The sequence below is a fragment of the Haliaeetus albicilla genome, chromosome 28 (assembly GCF_947461875.1).
Source record: "Haliaeetus albicilla chromosome 28, bHalAlb1.1, whole genome shotgun sequence".
NCBI lineage: Eukaryota > Metazoa > Chordata > Aves > Accipitriformes > Accipitridae > Haliaeetus > Haliaeetus albicilla.
The window spans coordinates 17,399,788-17,406,396 of NC_091510.1; the positions used below are offsets into that span (position 1 = coordinate 17,399,788).

Genomic DNA, 6,609 nt, shown 5'->3' on the forward strand with positions numbered 1-6,609 from the left:
CCCTCGGGACGGTCATCAATGGGTGCATCCAGCCCATGGTCCCAGGGCCTGGCTTCTTGTCCTCTGTAGCACTGAGCACAGCCCCTTGTCAGGCCTCCTCTGGGCCCTTTCGCCTAGCTCCCTGCCTGCTGCTCTTGCACCTCCAAGGCACCCCTCGTGCCCTGGCTCTCTCGGGCTCTCTTGCCCAGGCCAAGTCGGGAGCGGGAGCGAGCTCTGCTCTTCCCTTAGCTCCATTTCCCCAGGGCTTCTGGCTTGGGCAAAACAGCCTGTGCTTGGAAGGGCTCCAGGCTCGCTGCCCCATCAGGAGCTGCCACTTTTCACCTCTCCCTGCACGCAAATCAAGCGCAGGGCTGGCACGAGAGCGCCTTTCATGCATCGTTGGCCAAGAAGCACAGCGGCGGAGCAAGTTGCCGAGTGCAAAAATACGCTTTTCACCTCTACCTGTCATACTTTGGAAAATACCCCACGGTACCACACACCTCCGCCTCCTCCTTCTTCTTTTGTGTGTAGTCGGTCCTGATCCTCATGCTTCACGTTCTCACTCTTCAGGATACAGGGACTGCTTGGCCTGTATTCCTGCTGCTACTTTCTGTAGCTCTGGGACTTGCCTTTGCCAGGCTGCAAAGAATGTCTTCTCAAGCTCAACTGAAGAATGCATCAGCCTGCTCCTGGCTACACGGGCACACTGTGGCAATGCTTGTGAGCATCGGCTCTGAAGCAGACTCAGAAAAATAAAAGTAATATCCTGTTTCCACTTGCAACCTTTGTGTCATGTGTCCTTCAAAGTGGTTTTGGAGCTGAAAAGCCCCTGGCGTTTCAGGCAAATAACACTCTCATCGGTATTTGACTCATGGTGAGCACAGGGAACAGAGTAGAGTAGAACAGAACAGAACAGAATAGAATGGAATAGTTCAGCTGGAAGGAACCTACAGCCATCATCTAGTCCAACTACCCGACCATTTCAGGGCTGACCAAAAGTTCAAGCATGGTATTAAGGGCATTGTCCAAATGCCTCTTCAACACTGACAGGCATGGGGCATCCACCACCTCTCCAGGAAGCCTGTTTCAGGGTGCGACCACCCTCTTGGGAAAGAAATGTCTCCTCACGTCAAGTCCAAACCTCCCCTGACAGTGTAGGAGCAAATGTCCCTTGGTGCGCTGGTAAGGAACGGTGAGGAAACCATGCATGCTCTCTACATCTCTGCAGAGTTCCTGCAGAGGGAACCAAACCCCCGTCTTTCACCGCTGGCAGCACCACAACCAAAGGAATGTCTGTGGCCTAGATGCCCTCATTTACATAGTCTGAAGGTACAGATCCATTTTGGCACCAACGCACAAAACGGCAAGGAGAGTACCTCTCTTAAGCTTTCAGTACTCAAAATACTGAATCCTAAAGGAAAAGGAGACTTGCCAGGGTTTCAGATAAGATCTGAACATCTTCCCACAAACTGAGGTAGGCAAAGAACTCTCAGAAAGGTTCAAGTCACAGATGAGCTGTGGAAGTTTCACCCATGGCTGAAGCGCCTTTGGTATCCCCCTATAAACACGGCCAACGGGTGTGTTTAATAGAAAGGCTGCACAGCTGGGTTTCAGTGGGACAAGGGGATGTGACGGCGACAGCAGCAATGGGCTATTTTGACAGTTTGGAAGAGCTGTCTGTCCTCTGCCTGGCTGGGCTTTGGTCACGGATCACAATGGTCCAGGTGTGAATGCGACCAACCTTTCGTTCCACCACACTGGGGTCACCTCCGCGCACTTGTTTCTCAAAGCCTGGCTTACTTCCGTGGCGGGCTGTTGGCACCCACCATCCCAGCCTAGGGCTCTGGTTACACTTTGGCTTGCCTCCAGGCTGCAGCTGCCAAAACCACCCCCCCCTTTCTCCCCACGAAAAGGGCTTGTGTCCAGCCACATCAAGTCCCCGCTCCTCCTGGCTGCGGGGCCGCACAGGCTTTAGCTCTGCTGCAGAGAGGGGACGGCTAATAGGGGCGGTCTCTGCGCTGCACGCTTGGCTCCTGCCATGGCCCGAGAGAAGAGGAACAGCACCAGGCTTCTCCTTGCGAGCCGAGTGGCAGAGCAGGCGCCAGGGACACCCAGCAGCTGGGCCCAGGGCATGGCCGCCAAGGGCAGGGAGAGACCCCCGGGCCTCCCGGGCACAGCGACAGCCCGTGGAATGATTGCTGGAGGTGACTTGTCGGTATGACACACGTCCCCCCGCCGCCCCTCAAGGGAAGGTGAACCTCCAGGGAGGAACGCAGTGCACACGTCAAGAATCGGTTCCGTGGTAGCTCCCTAAGCAACGTGACCTGCAACTTTAGACGTCAGCAACACCAGGGGAGCTCGGTACGCTGACTCTGAAAAGGAACACGGAGGGTGGAGCGGAGCCGAGACCCCGCCGCCAGGCTCGGTGATCACAGGGGTAGGCAACCGGAACGATCGGAACGAGAACGCTTGGTCCCTGCATTGAATCCACTGAAGCAAGGAGGTAAAATAACGGTGGTTCTGTCGAGCTAACGCCCTACACTTCTGGTTTATATCACACGTGCCCACTTCTGGGGTACTGACACGCAACAGCAGGTCCTTTGGGTGAACTCTGCTCATTACAACACCAAAACACACCTCCACCCACAAAGTTACCCACCTCCAAGGTGCGACCACCCCCCCACTGAGCACGCGCTCTGAATTTTCTCTAGCATGCACCTTTAAAAGCAAAGCAAGAGAACTTTATACCAATCAAAGGAAAAGTATGTATGACTAGAGTCACTCAAGCTCCACCTAAAAAATCAGAAAATAGAAAAGGGCTTAAGAGAGGAGAAATGTCAGGGAAGACACCATCACAGACAAGTCGGGAGGACATCGCTGACTTCTGGGATCAGTCAATGAGCTGAGCCTCTCTCCCCCCCCCGCCATAGGGATGCCTATTGCGTGAGATTCGAACACTCGGCTGTACCGAGCGCTTCCCCGGGAAACTTGGAATTCTTTAGAGCTCTTTTCTTTCATCATTTCATGCGCTTGTAGGCGACTGTACTGCTACCTGCACATGCTTTGCAGACAGTCTATTTATCACGGGCAATCCAAAAGCACCTGTACTGTTGCTTTAATAAACTGCGCTGCTCATTCACCTAGTCGTGATAGTTCGTTAGCGCAACCAAACTCCCTAAGTCTGGTCATTCCCGTGCGTTGAACGCAGCTAAGCCGAGAGTGCAGTGCGCTATTAAGGGCATCCCTCATCGTGATAGTTCAGCACATTGAACGCGACCGCCCTTAGAGCGTCGAATTGGACATCACTCAGAAAGAAATTAAACCTAGCCGTCCCCAGCACCTCTGGCATCTGAGGGTAAGCTGGAACGCAAGGCAGTTTATTTTCTGCCAAACTTCTTGACTCAGTAACGCCACACAGCCCCCGGGGCCGGCACCCCGAAGGCCTTCCTCCGAAGGATGCTGGGCCGAGGGGCGGCGGGCAGCGCTGCGCACGGGGGGGGGGCCCCCTCACACCCCCCCGTGTCGCAGTGCCACCACCCGCAAACGCAGCAGTCACAATGCCCCGGGGCACTACAAAAGGGGCAGCCTCCCCTGTCCCACCCCCAGTCTGCCTGGCAGGCGGCCCAGAGACATCCCAGAGGAAGTCCACGAGGAGCCGCTGGAATTACTTGCCGGGCGCTGAGGGAGGAAGACCGGAGGCTGCACCAGGCTGCTGGAGACGAGAAGAACCACCAAGCCCTGCAGGTGCCCGAGGCCATCAGGCTTGTTTGGATGGAGAGCTGTGGCAAGAGCAAGGGAATACCTTCCTGAGGAGCACTGCAGAGCTCGCCGTCCTCACTCCCTGAGGAACCAGTGGCAGCAGCCGTAAGAAGTGGGATGCAGAGATGTTGCCAGGGGTCCCAGTGCTTTGGAGCATCCACTGGTGGCCTGAAGGCACGGGAAGGATTCTTGCCCCCAAGGTGGATCAGGCCGCGGGCACTTGGCCACTCTCGGAAGCCCCGAGATGGCTCCAGGTTGAGGGAGAACAGGGCTCGGGCATCTTCTGCGAGGCGTGACCAGCCTGTGGGACCAGGAGGCAGGTCTTGCTCACGTGCTCAGGGAATAGCCGATCGCCAGCTCTGGGGTCAGGAAGGAATTTTCCCCCGGGGCAGATTGGCACTGGGCCCCGGGAGTTTTTTGCCTTCCTCTGCAGCACCGAGCAGGACCACTTGTCAGGGCTCCTCTGGTCCGTTTTGGCTAGGTTACTGCCTGCTGCTCGTGCAAGATCTCAGGTAGCAGCCTCAGACTCCTAAAAGGAAGCTACCCTTGAGGTTTTTTCTTTTTTGGAGGAAGCTCTCCCCTTTGGGATCCACCTGTGACTCCTCCCAGGCATCTCCCACAGCCTTTTGGCTTTTTCATAGGTATCTTTTCTTAGCATCTTAGGTCCGTAAAGCAGAGGCCAAAAGATTCTGGGAGATGCCTGGGAGGAGTCTCGGGTGGATCCCAAAGGGGAGAGCTTCCTCCAAAGGAGAAAAATCAGCTGGGGTAGCCTCATTAGACAAGTCTGGGGCTGCTACCTGGGATCTCAGGTCCTGATAAGAAAAGGCCAAAAGACTCTAGGAGGCGCCTGGAAGGAGTCACAGGGGGATCCTGGAGGGCAGAGATTCCTCCAAAAAAGAAAAAACCTCAAAGGTAGCTTCCTTGGAGGAGTCTGGGGCTGCTACCTGAGATGTTAGGTACGTAAAGCAGAGGCCAAAAGACTCTGGGAGATGCCTGGGAGGAGTCTCAGGTGGCTGTCGGAGTTGAGAAATTTCTCTACAGGAGAAAAAAAAATGTCTCGAGCTACTTACTTGGAGGAGTCTGGGGCAGGTAGCTGGGATCTCCGGTCCCAAACACAGAGGTCAAAACATTCTGGGAGACGCCTGGGAGGAGTCTTGGGTCGATCCCAGAGGAGAGAGCTTCCTGAAAAAGAGAAGAATCATCTTGGGTAGCTTCCTTGGAGGAGTCTGGGGCTGCTACCTGAGATGTTAGGTACATAAAGCAGAGGCCAGAAGACTCTGGGAGATGCCTGGGAGGAGTCTCAGGTGGCTGTCGGAGTTGAGAAATTTCTCTACAGGAGAAAAAAAAAATGTCTCGAGCTACTTACTTGGAGGAGTCTGGGGCAGGTAGCTGGGATCTCCGGTCCCGAACACAGAGGTCAAAACATTCTGGGAGACGCCTGGGAGGAGTCTTGGGTCGATCCCAGAGGAGAGAGCTTCCTGAAAAAGAGAAGAATCATCTTGGGTAGCTTCCTTGGAGGAGTCTGGGGCTGCTACCTGAGATGTTAGGTACATAAAGCAGAGGCCAGAAGACTCTGGGAGATGCCTGGGAGGAGTCTCAGGTGGCTGTCGGAGTTGAGAAATTTCTCTACAGGAGAAAAATATGTCTTGAGCTACTTACTTGGAGGAGTCTGGGGCAGGTAGCTGGGATCTCCGGTCCCGAACGCAGAGGTCAAAACACTCTGGGAGACGCCTGGGAGGAGTCTTGGGTCGATCCCAGAGGAGAGAGCTTCCTGCAAAGGAGAACAATCGTCTTGGGTAGATTCCTTGGAAGAGTCTGGGGCTGCTACCTGAGGCGTTAGGTAGGTAAAGCAGAGGCTAAAAGACTCTGGGAGACACCTGGGAGGAGTCTCGGGTGCATCTCGAAGAGGAGAGCTTCCTCCAAAGGAGCAAAATCATCTTGGGTAGCGGCCTTGATGAAATCTGGGGCTGGGCATCCCCTGGGAGGCGTGACCAGCCTGTGGGACCAGGAGGCAGGTCTTGCTCACGTGCTCAGGGAATAGCCGATCGCCAGCTCTGGGGTCAGGAAGGAATTTTCCCCCGGGGCAGATTGGCACTGGGCCCCGGGGGTTTTTTGCCTTCCTCTGCAGCACTGAGCAGGACCACTTGTCAGGGCTCCTCCGGTCCGTCGTGGCTAGGTTACTGCCTGCTGCTCGTGCACCACGAAGATGGCCTCTTGTGCCCTGCAGCTGGGGGGAGGAAGGCTTTTTTTCCCCCACGGTGGGCTAGCAAGTGTCCCCGGGGGTTTTTTGCCTTCCTCTGCAGCACTGAGCACGGCCCCTCGCCAGGGCTCCTTTGGGCCGTTGTGGCTAGGTGCCCGCTGCTCGTGCTCCACGAAGGTGGCCCTCGTGCCCCGCATCCGGGGGGAGGAACCTTTCGGACTCCCACGGTGGGCTCCAAGGGATGCTCCCGGGGGGTTGCTTCTTCTCCTCTGTAGCACTGAGCACAGCCCCTTGTCAGGCCTCCTCTGGGCCCTTTCGCCTAGCTCCCTGCCTGCTGCTCTTGCACCTCCAAGGCACCCCTCGTGCCCTGGCTCTCTCGGGCTCTCTTGCCCAGGCCAAGTCGGGAGCGGGAGCGAGCTCTGCTCTTCCCTTAGCTCCATTTCCCCAGGGCTTCTGGCTTGGGCAAAACAGCCTGTGCTTGGAAGGGCTCCAGGCTCGCTGCCCCATCAGGAGCTGCCACTTTTCACCTCTCCCTGCACGCAAATCAAGCGCAGGGCTGGCACGAGAGCGCCTTTCATGCATCGTTGGCCAAGAAGCACAGCGGCGGAGCAAGTTGCCGAGTGCAAAAATACGCTTTTCACCTCTACCTGTCATACTTTGGAAAATACCCC

At 56.0% G+C, this 6,609-nt stretch overlaps 1 long non-coding RNA gene across 2 annotated transcripts in view; it reads right to left on the reverse strand.

Moving 5' to 3' along the window:
• LOC138682456 (uncharacterized) overlaps positions 1–5,944 on the reverse strand; it is a 28,967-nt gene extending 23,023 nt beyond the window's left edge. The window contains exons 1-3 of one of the 2 annotated variants that reach the window (XR_011322539.1): positions 5,398–5,944; positions 5,105–5,216; positions 4,879–4,920 (exon numbers count right to left, since the gene is read on the reverse strand). This is a non-coding gene — a long non-coding RNA (uncharacterized lncRNA). Of the gene's footprint in view, positions 1–4,381; positions 4,921–5,104; positions 5,217–5,397 lie in introns of those variants that run through there. The other variant, XR_011322538.1, reaches the window with a different exon arrangement.
• Positions 5,945–6,609: the final 665 nt, after the last annotated feature.